The 12,602-nt window shown below is 49.9% G+C and overlaps 1 protein-coding gene and 1 long non-coding RNA gene across 6 annotated transcripts in view; one reads left to right on the plus strand and one right to left on the minus strand.

Annotated features, from left to right (window-relative positions):
* Positions 1-4,984, minus strand: part of LOC144739899 (uncharacterized) — a 35,579-nt gene extending 30,595 nt beyond the window's left edge. The window contains exons 1-2 of the long non-coding RNA XR_013589539.1: positions 4,881-4,984; positions 1,940-4,344 (exon numbers count right to left, since the gene is read on the minus strand). This is a non-coding gene — a long non-coding RNA (uncharacterized LOC144739899). The remainder of the gene's footprint in view (positions 1-1,939; positions 4,345-4,880) is intronic.
* The window catches only part of LOC144739853 (uncharacterized), a 63,561-nt gene that overhangs the window by 14,556 nt on the left and 36,403 nt on the right, over positions 1-12,602 (plus strand). The window contains exon 1 of one of the 5 annotated variants that reach the window (XM_078622772.1): positions 10,723-11,467. The exons of 3 other annotated variants lie outside the window; for them this stretch is intronic. The gene's annotated coding sequence lies outside the window, so the exon portion shown is untranslated. Of the gene's footprint in view, positions 1-10,722; positions 11,468-12,602 lie in introns of those variants that run through there. One more of the 5 variants, XM_078622749.1, reaches the window with a different exon arrangement.

The following is a 12,602-nucleotide window of genomic DNA, read 5'->3' on the forward strand; positions in this document are numbered from 1 at the left end:
ACAGCACTTACCCCATCAGTGTGTGAGAGTCTAAACGGGGACGTTTGGCTTGTGTGTGTGTATATACACCATGTGTCTGTGTGTATGTACACCATGTGTGCGTGGGGAGCGGTGGTGCAGTGGTTTGCGCGCACAGCGCTCGAGTCTGAGTTTGATTTCCGGCCACAGCTCGACATCAAGTGGCGAGTCACACCAGCACCTCGCCTCGCTCGACTGAACCTGTGAAAGAGCACTTGCTGCCATACACGGACGTAACCACCTACGAGAGAGACAAAGGCGACCGGGAGTGGGGCGCTAGCCAACCACTACCACCGGCCCTTTTTCGTTCGCCTTGTCGGCCCTTAATAGGTGCTCGCTAACAGCACTTGTTTTTGTTGTTGTTTACGTCCTGTGTGCAAGTGTACACTTAGACGCGTGTCGTCGAGTATACTTGCGTATACACGTGTTGTTAGTGGCGGTGTGTGCCTCTGTGTATCTTTATAGCCAGAAGATGAGCCGACTTTGCACATAGTGAAACTTCATTTATTGGCTCTTTCGCGATGATCGATGATGATAATCGTGACGGTGGTGGCCGTTAACTTTCCTGAAACAAGTATTTTTGAAATCGACGTTTCCATGACGGAGTTGAATCTATTATGAAATCCAGTAAACAGCCTCCACTGGTGACTTACACAACCGACTATACACGGGCAATGCAAACACGAGTTTGAAAAACAAAAAAAAATGTTCATGTAAACATACAAAAACAGTTAAAACAGCAGTCAAAGAAACGAAAATACGCGGGGCAAGAGTTAAAATCGCGCAGTTGGCTGGCACAGAAATCAACAAATAAAACAAATAAGTGAAACGTTTTCATAAACCAAATAAGAACGTTGGGAAATAATGTATGAATTGCCTCTGGGTGTTCTGAGTGCGCGCGACCCGATATGACTCCGTCACGTGACCCACCAGCCCAGCCCCGCCCCTCCCCCGCGCGCCGCCCCTCACCGCCCACAGCCCCTCCCCCACCCGCTCAGGCCCCACCCCTCACCCCCCAATCCCCCTCCGCCACCCCTCTCTCTTAAAGGCATCTGGACATCGAAAGAGTGCGGGGTGGAGAGCCTTAACAACTGGTCAAGATATATTGCTGGTTTGAAATAGGAGGGGAGAGTGTTGGCTATCGAATGAATGCATTTTTTTGGGTTTATAACCGTTATCATTCACAGCGTCATCGTTACCACCAGAAAGTCATCTCCGCGATTAAATGCAATTTGGAATCCTTTAGCAAGTGCTCGAAGGTGGATCGTGCACTCCTCGGAATGCGAGAGATGGCCAAAGGTTGGATTGACTTTGGCTGATGATGATCGTAGCGTCTACACACGACGGCACCTCAAGACGTTGGGCAGAAACAGTGGGAATATTTTACAGAAAGAAAGAAGCCATCAGCAATTGAGGGACGAAAGGGAGGTCTCGGAACATGGTCAAGGGCGTCGACATCATGGATGGAAATGGGGAAGGGAGTTTTAAATGACAATAGCAGCAGAAGAGGAATGAACGATTTCCCACTGAGCAAATGTTGACTGGGGGCCTCGATAGAAAACCTAGGTTGCTGTTGAGAGTGCATGAAGGGGAGTAGAAAAGGGGGAGAGATAGGAGAGGGTGTCGAGAGGAGTAGAGTGAGGTGGGAGGGAATAGGTAGGAGAGCGCGTAAGAGGGGAGTAGTGAGATGAGTGTGGAAAGGCAGGAGATGATGGGGACAGGAGTAGAGTGAGATGAGAGTGGTAGGCAGGGACTTGTCCATAGGAAGATCTTGACTGGTGAAGGGCGCTGTGTTTGAGACCTGACTCCAAGTGAATGTTTGGGCCGCAGTTGGAGATCACAGAAGGCTCAACACAAAAACCTGTCATCAAAATAAAAGATCAAGATGTCAGCATGGCCAAGGCCATCGATGTCACCTCACCTCGCCTTTTACTCTGCGTCAGATCCCGCAGCTGCTGTGCAGTAGACATGCCTCCTCCAAGATCTGGACTAACAATGTTCCACCTTCTGGTCTTAGGTCTTCCCCTTGGTGAGTGGATACCATGCCAATAGCAGTAACGGTAGCTGGCCCTCCCCCATCCTGTGAAAAGCACGTCCCACTCAGTACAACCATTGTGCCAAATTAACCTCATGGCGGGACCCCGGGGTCCCATAAGCCCCCGGCTCTCGCATAAACTGCGTTGCGACGTCATTTTATGTCTGTTGAAGGCGAACGATACAGCAATATATTCCTCTAGACGAGCTCTACACGATGCGCTAATCAAAGTTTGGAAGTTTTTGTTTTGTGCATTCATGACAACAGAATGATCCGCGCCAGGTGGGTCGCGGCGTTTATATGCGCGGTGGGACGAAGTCGCCAAAATGTAATTAATTAATTAAGATTTTGACTTCCATTTATTCAGACCCCGGGGTCCTGCCATAAAGTTCAAATGATAGCTTCGACATTTACCTGCCATGTTCCCTCCCAGACTTCGGCCTTGATTGTCACGTCTTTCCACAACACTCCAGGAATCCCATTTCAGACACCTGTGCTCAAATGCTATTACCGTAACTTTGTTTCAAGCTGCTGAGTTAAGGTCCAGCTCTAATTCAACTTCCACTATTTAACTTGTATTTATAAAAGTACAAGTTTAATGCAATATATAAAAACATGCTTTAATGAATGCATTAAAGGTCATATCTGAGTAAAATGTTGTCATCCTGTCATTGACAACTTTCTAATTGAGCAAAATCTGATAACCCACAAATATGTTTGAAAGATAAACTACGTTAGTTTCATTGGAACACTTTACACTCCACTTTTGATAGATGTTCATGTATCATCCGACAGATGGCCAAACCATGACCGAAATAATTATTTTCCATCCACCTTTAATCTGCCTACTCTCAGAAAAATAATTATTTGTGGATGGCGGCATTTTAGGGGTTATAACGTTTTTTCCATGCCACTCCACAATTGTAAGTCCTCTCTCATTTCCCGTGCTCACCGTGAGCCCCTTGCCGGTGTTTATCGAACATGGTGCCAGGTGAGGAGGTCCTACAGGTCAGCGGAGTTGCTTGTGAGATTAACGTCCTACGCCAGCCGTTTGGCGATAAATCCCTGCCCCAGCACTGCGTGGAGCCCCTAATCACTAAATCACGACCCATCCACAGATGTCGGCCTGCCCACAATGCTGCTGCCGTCATTGCTGTGTTGGCCCCCGGTGCATCCAAACCCATCTGCAGTATAAGCCCCTTGTTGCAGGTGATCCAGCCGTGGTATAACCATTAGCACAATGGACGGTCATTTAAGAGGTCACCGATTGGGTTCGATCTCCCGGTAGCGACAGTCGAAAGAATGGGCCACGTTTTCTTTGTTTTAACCCACCCCGTCTCTGTCCACTCAGCAGTAGTGGAGGCGCGTCCACCAGCAGTGTTGTCGGCTAAGCAAGCTATTGCGGCGCTGCACGTTTACGTATGCAGGTGACCCCACAGGCCAACACTGCAACTTTCTCGGGTGATTGCAGCAGCAAAGAATAGCAATAGCATGAGCAGAAAGCCTCCACAGCAACAGCTTCTACAACAACTACAATAGGAGGACCTATTTCAAAGCAGTTGTGTAATCTGGCACAGCATTTGCGCCGTGATTGATGTAATATTTATTTTTTGTACGTGTATTCATACGTAAACTGCAGGGTTTCTTTCTATTTTGGGTTCTCATCAACAGCTATGTTCTATCCACTGATGGATGAATGCCTCCCCCAAGCTGTGACTATCGCTCTCGGTCTCGTGCTGCTCCAATCTAACTCCTGCACACAAGCTGATTTGATTGCTCCATCTCTGCCGTGTACGGATTCTTGGGCATGTTTGGGCCCTATCCTGACACATTTATTCTGCACGGCAAAGAATATGAATAGGCCTCAAACCTATTTCATCCAAATGTCTCCTTAATCTGGCTGTGTATCACGACAACAGATATAATGCACTGAAATATTAAATAAACTAGAATCACTCGCATTTACCCGGGGGTGTCCCCTTAAGCCAGGAGATGCCACAGTGCATTGTTGGCGAGTTTCTTAAGTGTCCTGCCACTCGCCATTGTATACGCAGCAGTATAAATGGATTCACCACAGTTGATGGGTTCGGGTCACGTGTGATGGGGGTAAAGTCTGGATACTCTCCGCTCTTCCAGTTGACCAGCGTGGAAGAGGCAGGCCAGATACCGTCACTTCTGTCAGCAGTGGCGTGAATAAGCCCCCATTGAAGGGCTCTGCATTTCCCTTTTGAAGGCTCGCTGGGTGATCATAAGATTTTCAAAGGCAGTCGATCCTCCTGCAGGACATTGATCTGCAAGTACAGACATGCTGATGTCACACTGCGTGCCTCAGTGGTCTACACGCGCGCGAGCGTGCGTCACTACAGGCTGGAACTGAGACAAGTCGATTAATGGACTAAATATTATAATCCGCTACTTGTGATCGATTACTAGGCGGTCTACCCTATAAGCCATGCATGCCCAGCGTGACGCGGCTGAAGATAGCAATGATGCTACAGCGGCGCATGTGATCGAACCGATAATATAATCGGTGGGAGTAACTAAATTTCGGTACTGAAATCGTGTAGATATATGAATCGCAGCCTCACAACCGACCGCGTGTCTCTACTGTCCACACGCTTGGGTGCCGTCTGCACCATGCACGACACGGCCCCGCTGGTCAATCATTCATTACCAATTCGCTCCACATTAATTTGCATCGTTTACGCCTATTCACATGGGTGGCAGTGTCGGGGGTAAATACAATTATTCGTTATGATTGTGTGTGTCAGTGTGTGCTTGGGGGGGGGGGAAGGTAGTGTAGAGGTTAGCACACTGCAATACGAACCCGGCGACCGGAGTTCGATTCCCGCTCACGGCCACCACCAGTGACGATAATCTGAACCAGCTCTGGGTCTCTTCTCAGCCTCAAATAAGTAGCTGGTGTGGTGTGTAAACATTAGAGGTGTGGACTCGAGTCATGTGACTTGGACTCGAGTCAGACTCGAGTCATGAATTTGATGACTTGCGACTCGACTTGGACTTGCATAACAATGACTTTGTCCCACCTATGAGATGTGGACTCGAGTCATGTGACTTGGACTCGAGTCAGACTCGAGTCATGAATTTGATGACTTGCGACTCGACTTGGACTTGCATAACAATGACTTTGTCCCACCTCTGGTAAACATCGCTACTATAAGGAGCTGGGCGTGGTGTTGGCCACCCCACCCCCTCGTGTGTCGTGCCGGCCTTCATAGGTATTCGCTAACAGCGACTTGCCCCAAGTCGACTAAATGTTATACGGGGGAACTTTGTCTTTGATGGACAGCGTAGTTGTGCTCGGAGGAGGGAGGGTGGCCTGGCCTTCCAAACGTACACACACCACCACTACACACGTGCAGTTTATACACAGCGCGAACTTGCACGTGGGTAGTGTACACACAGTCCATCGCCGAGGAAGCGGCTCGCGAAGATTTGCGAGCAAAGAGACCTCCCCACGTGCGCGCGCGCGCGACTTTGGCCTTGAGACTTGGGTGCGCCTTTAAGAGGGGGCGGTAGTTGGATGGGTGGGGGGGGGAGGCGGTGTGGGGTGGGGTGGGTTGTTGGGGGTGGGGGGTAAGAGGAAGGGGCGGGGTGAGGTGGGGGGGACTTGATGGGTGGGGGGGGTGGAAATGGGGGAGGGGGCTTGGGCCGCCATGCACGCGCGTCCGCCCCGCACGCTCGCGCCCCTCCTCCCTCCCCCCACTGCACGGTTGGGGGTGGAGTGGGGGTGGGGGTAGAGTGGGCGGGGGGTGACGGGGGGTGGAAGGGAGGAGGGGGGGCGGGGCGGGGGTGAACAGGGTTCAATTACGTAATGCGGATTACGTAAGGTGGTGGTGTCCTTGACAACGGAGGGGCTTCGACGGGGCTCGCCGTCGCCGCCTTAATAGGCGCTCGCAAACAGCGGCGGCGACGGCGTCTCGCGCACGCGCAGTCGGTTCGCCGCTGCGCGAGCGCGCGCGTTTGAGTCGTCTTGACCGTGCACGCGGTCGTGTGTGCACTGTGTGTGCACTGTGTGTGCACTGTGTGTACACTGTGTGTGCAGTGTGTGTGTACTGTGTGCACGTACTGCGTATTGTGTGTGTGTGTACTGTGTATGTACTGTGTTTACTGTGTATGTACTGTGTGTGTACTGTGTGTTTACTGTGTGTGTACTGTGTGTGTACTGTGTGTTTACTGTGTGTGTACTGTGTGTGTACTGTGTGTGTACTGTGTGTGTACTGTGTGTGTACTGTGTGTGTGTACGTTGACCTACGCGTGTGCTGTGCGTACCGTCTCTGTAATGTCACGGTGCGCTCTACATATACTGATCGTGTGTACTGCCCGTTACTGTATGTGCTGTTTGTGTATACTGCATTGTACATTGCATTCGTAACTTTGCGTAATTCATGATTATCTGAACCGGTCCCCTAGGTCGACTCCGCCTTAAATGAGTACCTGGTGCGATGTGTAGTAAACATCACCACTGGGGAGACAAAGGCGGCCGGGCGTGGTGCTGGCCACCCACCCCCTCGTGTGCCGTGCCGGCCTTCGTAGGTCCTCGCTAACAGCACTTGCCCCAACAGTCTATTAACGCTGTAGGGGTCGGTCACAGAAGGAAAACATCGCTCTACACGCGCGTGTGTGTGTATATATCCCACGCTGTGTCACTGGATCTTACCACAGTCTCACAATAACGTCACCGAAGCGACGAAGTTAATTGAAAGTCTCTTGGGAGTTGATTTTGTTTAACCACCAGGAGAGAACTCAAGAGATGAGGATAGTCGTAATTTAATTGCAAGAGTGGGCAATGATTGCCACGTGTCATCTCCCATTTGAGCGATGTGTGGGTAATTATAGAATTTGTAAAGTTTGAACAATGGTGTACTGTGACGAATGTCGTCAGGGGGCCATTAACGTGCATTGTGAGGCAGCTGGGGCGTATTATTACGGTCATTACGCCCGCAGTAATAACCAGGGCGGTCGCTGTAATTCGAACCGTGAACCAATGCAACAAAGTGGTTAACACGCTATGCCTCTCGGCCATATCGCCAAATTACATTGACCACATTTCATCACGGTAGTTAGCGCGGGTTGGTGAAGTCGAACAGCATAGAACTACAGTACAACAATGGATATTGACCTCTTCTACTCACCATGAAGCCCCAACTGAAGAGAGTGTAACACGATTGTGATCATCATCTCAAACTCGCGGCCCTGTCTTTGGAAGGCGAAGTTCCTATCTCAGGGGTTCAATCAATCATCATAATCAATAGAATTCCTGACACTTTATGGGAAGCCTACAGCGGTTGTGCTTTATTATGGAGACTGACTCCAGTTGCTCGTTATAAAGCGAGGAGGCACTGATTTTGCCTCTATTAGTGTAAAACTTGAGGGCAGATAGTCATAGGGACGGGGTGTCTCTTTGCCGTAGGCCCATTATTGAACGTGTACTGTGTATAAAACCAACTCTAACACGGTCGAAATTATGAGAATCTCATCAGATTGAAAAATGCATCTTGAGACACAAGGCAGCAGCAGTCGGCGATGTTTGCCTGGACTGTCCTGACGATTCCTAACGGAGATGAAACCGGTATGTAGTTGTCGCATTGTCTTGTCGCTGTTTAAAATAACATGGCCAGACTTGTGTTAGTGTGAGCATCCTATGAGCCGTGACCTCGGTGAGCGACGTTACGGGTTGACATGACACATAATACTGGTAGGAACCTCCTGGTTCCACCAGCCCACAAGGGATTATTGTGTACGTCCGTCCGTCGTGCATCGAAAAATGGGAGGGGTGGGGCTGGGTGGAGAGGGGAGGGTGGGGAGGGGCTGGGTGGGGAGGGGAGGGTGGGGAGGGGCTGGGTGGGGAGGGGCTGGGTGGGGAGGGGCTGGTTGGGGAGGGGCTGGGAGGGGAGGATGGGGAGGGGCTGGGTGGGGAGGGGCTGGTCACCCCGTGGTGCCCTTATAAAACTCAACGTTTTACCTACTCACGCCGGCTTGTGCCCGCCCTCACAGTCGGCCATATTTGCGGAATACACCACGCCGCCGTTGATCCTGGCCATTGACTGAGCAACCCAACGTTCCTACCAGCTCCCTCCGCAGGAATGTGTTAATGACCCCTCCCACCCCTCGTTGCCGTGTTAATTTGAATTAACCTACCACCAGCCCTGAGCACACCGTGTTGCTATTATCTGCGTCTCTGTAGACCTTCACTCGAGACTACATAACGATAATATACAGATGTGGTGCTCACGTATGTGACTCGTAAAGCTTCAGTTGGGCACTGTACGACCTCCCTTAATCGCTTTATCCCTAACATAGTCCACTTTCCCTGCTGATTAGGTGACCAACACCTGCATGGCTCAGGCTCGAACCACCCACTCTTATCTTGATACCAGATTCTCCCTCCCAAAGCCCGTGTGTGCTCACATCTCATTCCAGATATTGAGCCTTCATAACAATTATTGAGAGTGTGATACTGATTTAACCTGGGATATACGATTTTAAGCAATCGATTACCGTTAAATATTATGGGGTTCAATTCCTCGACCACGTGGTGTGGATGGAAGGGAGGAGGAGGTTGATGGGCCGACACTTATTGATGGAATCGGCATCATCAATTGCTTTTAGGGGGGTTTCTTGCCTTCAAGCAAATATGATTCCTGGGCGGCCTTGCAATGGGTTCTGATCACTACCCATGAAGTAATCGATTACAATGTGTTCCAGCTCTCGTGTGTACACATACTGTGGTGTCCAGTCGATCGACGAGCTGTAGTATATCCCATCGATAGAGGGGGGGGGGGGGTGTTTATGAAACGTACCCATTGTTTCCACTGCCGCTCCGGGAAATCGAATGGACGACCATTGGATTACACGATCAGTGATGCTGAGCATCTACATCACGGCAGCATCCCTCATCTGTGTGAATTTGCCTATACAGTAGATACATGAGCACATGTGCAGCATATGTGTGCATATACGTCTGCGTGTCAAGTCAATAATGTCTGGGCCTCAAGAGGGTAATTTCTATTCCATAAAGTGGGAGTCGTTTTACAGTCCCCTGAGGGACCATAGGCTGTGTATTAATAATAATAGAAATAGACTGGTGGCCGCAGGAGTGGGCATTTGTCGCTTTCTATCGGCGTGAACGTAACATTCCACAGGAGGCGAATTATTTGGTTCGCTAACGATCGGGGTCGAACTTACATTAATGGACATGCGTGAAAAAAATAGCTTCATAGCTCATCAGATTCCTCCAGTCTGTAAATGTATAGCTCGGGACCTCGAGTGATGTTGAACTTCTGACCATGCCCGGAGTGAGACCCATCAATCAACCTCTGGGGCCTTGATTTGTTTTCCAGCCCAGATTCAAAAAATTACATTTCCGTTTTTGTCTCATTATAAGCAGCGGCTCGGTTAGAGTCGTGCCACTTATTCGTTCTTCTATGGCTTTACGAGAAAAACAATAATTAGAAGTTGCTTAATTCAATCATCTTTTGCGCAGATGCTAGACGGATTGCTCCATCGCAGGACCGCGAGAGATGGAGACAGTTTGGGGAAGATGCATCGAGCAGTGGATTTATCATGGCTGGTAATTGTTTTTAAAGTTCTCGGCCCCATGCCAAGGAGGTTACTGGCTCAACCCCATCTGATCCTAGTCTCCTCTGGATCTTCACCTCTCAACATCACACCCGGTAACAGGGTTTTTTTTAGCGATTACTAGGACAGCAGTTGGGCTGGATTCTCCTCGGCTTCATCAGCAGTGTTTGAGACAACAAACATTGCCCAATGCAGATCAGCATCATACCTAGGATGACGGCTATGACTATTGGACGACTGACATCAGCGAAAAAGACTACTGGGCATCTGTGAAAAAGAGCTTCATAGATCATAGGATTTCTCCAGGATAAAGATTGAGTCTACACGTACTATTTGTAACTGCTGTATATCTAATAGAGTCTACATCTATTAGATATACAGCAGTTACAAATTATGCGCTGGAGCGGTGGGGTAGAGTAAGTAGTTATCGCACTGTTCTATGAACCCAATAACCCAAATTAGATTTTTGCGGGACACGACGTACACACGTTGGCGATACGGGCCCCCTCCCCCCCCAGGTCAACTCAGCCTTAAACTGCAACCACCTCGGTGCGCTGCGTTAACCATCCATCACTGGGGGGAGACAAAGGCAACCATGCGTGGCTGCCGGCACCCGCGGCGTTCCCTTAACAGGTGCTCGCTAACAGCAATTGCCACCACCCCCCCCAAAGCCCCCCCCAAAGCCCCCTGTTAAAGCCATACGGGAAATCGTTGTCTTTGTTGTGTTCGCGTTGTGCGCGTGCGCACGCCGGAGGAGCAGGTCACTGTGGCTCTGTGCGTCCCGCGCTCTCCCCCCTTCTTACATCAGCAACACCCCCCCGCGACCCCCCCACCCCACCCCCTCACAAGCCCCGCCCCCTCACAAGCCCCGCCCCTCACAACCCTCCACCCCCGCCCCTCACCGCCGCCCCCTCCACCCTCTCGGCCCCCACCCACCCACCCACCACCCCCTCCTTCCTCGTCTCGATATAAAGTAGCGCATGCGCAGATCGTTGCTGCCAGCCGACTGAACGTACACACAAAATAGAGAGATAGAGGGGTGGGTGGATGGGGGGTGCAGAGGGGAGGAGTGGTGGTGGTGGTGGGGGGTGTAAGAGAAGAAGAATTAAGGCATTGCATTCAGTGAGAGCAGACAGACCCAGTTAGTTGTAGACTCACGCCAGCAAACACGCTGACAGACAGGCAGACATCGCAGGGCAGACACGCAGACTCACGGGGAAGATATTGCACGCACAGTCAAAGAGGTCTTGGCTCTGGACTGGCAGTGGGTCACGTTCAAACGTACACAGAGCGGGCAGTTGTATGGACACACGTGGTGGGACACGGTGACACACACACACCCAGAGTGAGTTGTGCACATACAGACAGTATTAGAGTGACACACACACACTCAGGCATGGACCCACACACAAAATAACACTGGGCAAAGGGACACATGCTTCACTATCGCACACACACACATTGTGTAACGCACTGATGATATACTGTTGAGTAATACACTAACGCCGAAACATAGACACTAATATACAGACACATAGGCAGCATTAATATCGAGACACAAACTCACACGGGCATAAGCGCTTCAACATGCACGCTAGTACACCCTGATGTAGGTACATCCTTAATACGGAGACATACACACGGACACGTAACAAAGATAGGGCACACACACACTCACAAACACCCTCACACAGCTGTACTTCAACACACAACACACACTTAATGTATACACGGACTAATATAATACAAATATGACACACATTGTTTAACAAGCGGCGGCGCAATGCACATCAAAGAAATGGATATCACCGGGTGAGTAACGAATGTGCTGAAACATAACAACACACTTATACGTGTGTTACAAGTGTGTTACAAGTGTGTTAAAGTGAGGTTGTGTTAAAGTGATATTGTGTTAAAGTGTGGTTGTGTTAAAGCGAGATTGTGTTGAAGCGAGGTTGTGTTAATGTTAAAGCGAGGTTGTGTTAAAGCGATGTTGTGTTAAAGCGAGATTGTGTTAAAGCGAGATTGTGTTAAACGAGGTTGTGTTAAAGTGTGATTGTGTTAAAGTGAGATTGTGTTAAAGCGAGGTTGTGTTAAAGCGATGTTGTGTTAAAGCGAGATTGTGTTAAAGCGAGGTTGTGTTAAAGCGAGATTGTGTTAAACGATTTGTGTTAAAGTGATATTGTGTTGAAGCTAGATTGTGTTAAAGTGAGATTGTGTTAAAGTGAGATTGTGTTAAAGCGAGGTTGTGTTAAAGCGAGGTTGTGTTAAAGCGAGATTGTGTTAAAGTGGGAATGTGTTAAAGCGAGATTGTGTTAAAGTTATATTGTGTTAAAGTGATATTGTGTTAAAGTGAGATTGTGTTAAAGTGACATTGTGTTAAAGCGAGATTGTGTTAAAGCGAGGTTGTGTTAAAGCGAGGTTGTGTTAAAGCGAGGTTGTGTTAAAGCGAGGTTGTGTTAAATCGAGGCTGTCTGTGTGTGGGGGGCATCCGCGGTTCGCGCTGCGCTTCGAACCCGGTGACCCGAGTTGGGTTCCCGCTCACGGCCACCAACACCACCGGCGACGATTGTCTGAACCGGTCCCGGGCCTCCCCCCTAGGTCGACTCAGCCTCAAATGAGTACCTGGTGCGGTGTCTAGTAAACATCGCCACTGGGGGGAGACAAAGGCGGTCGGGCGTGGTGCTGGTCACCCACCCCCTCGTGTGCCACAGTGCCAGTGGCCTTCATAGGTGCTGCTACTCGCTAAGAGCACTTGCCCCAGCAGTCTGTTACAGGCTACACGGGGGACCTTTGTCTTTGTTGTTACAATGAAGGATGTTACCGAGTTGTCGATGGTGGTGGTGGTGAGGTTGTGTTAACGCGAGAGTCTCGGGAGGATGTTGGTGGTGGTGATGGTGAGGTTGTGTTAACGCGGAGTCGGTGAGGATGTTGGTGGTGGTGATGT

Source organism: Lampetra planeri, chromosome 3 (assembly GCF_965212315.1).
Source record: "Lampetra planeri chromosome 3, kcLamPlan1.2.h2, whole genome shotgun sequence".
Lineage (NCBI taxonomy): Eukaryota > Metazoa > Chordata > Hyperoartia > Petromyzontiformes > Petromyzontidae > Lampetra > Lampetra planeri.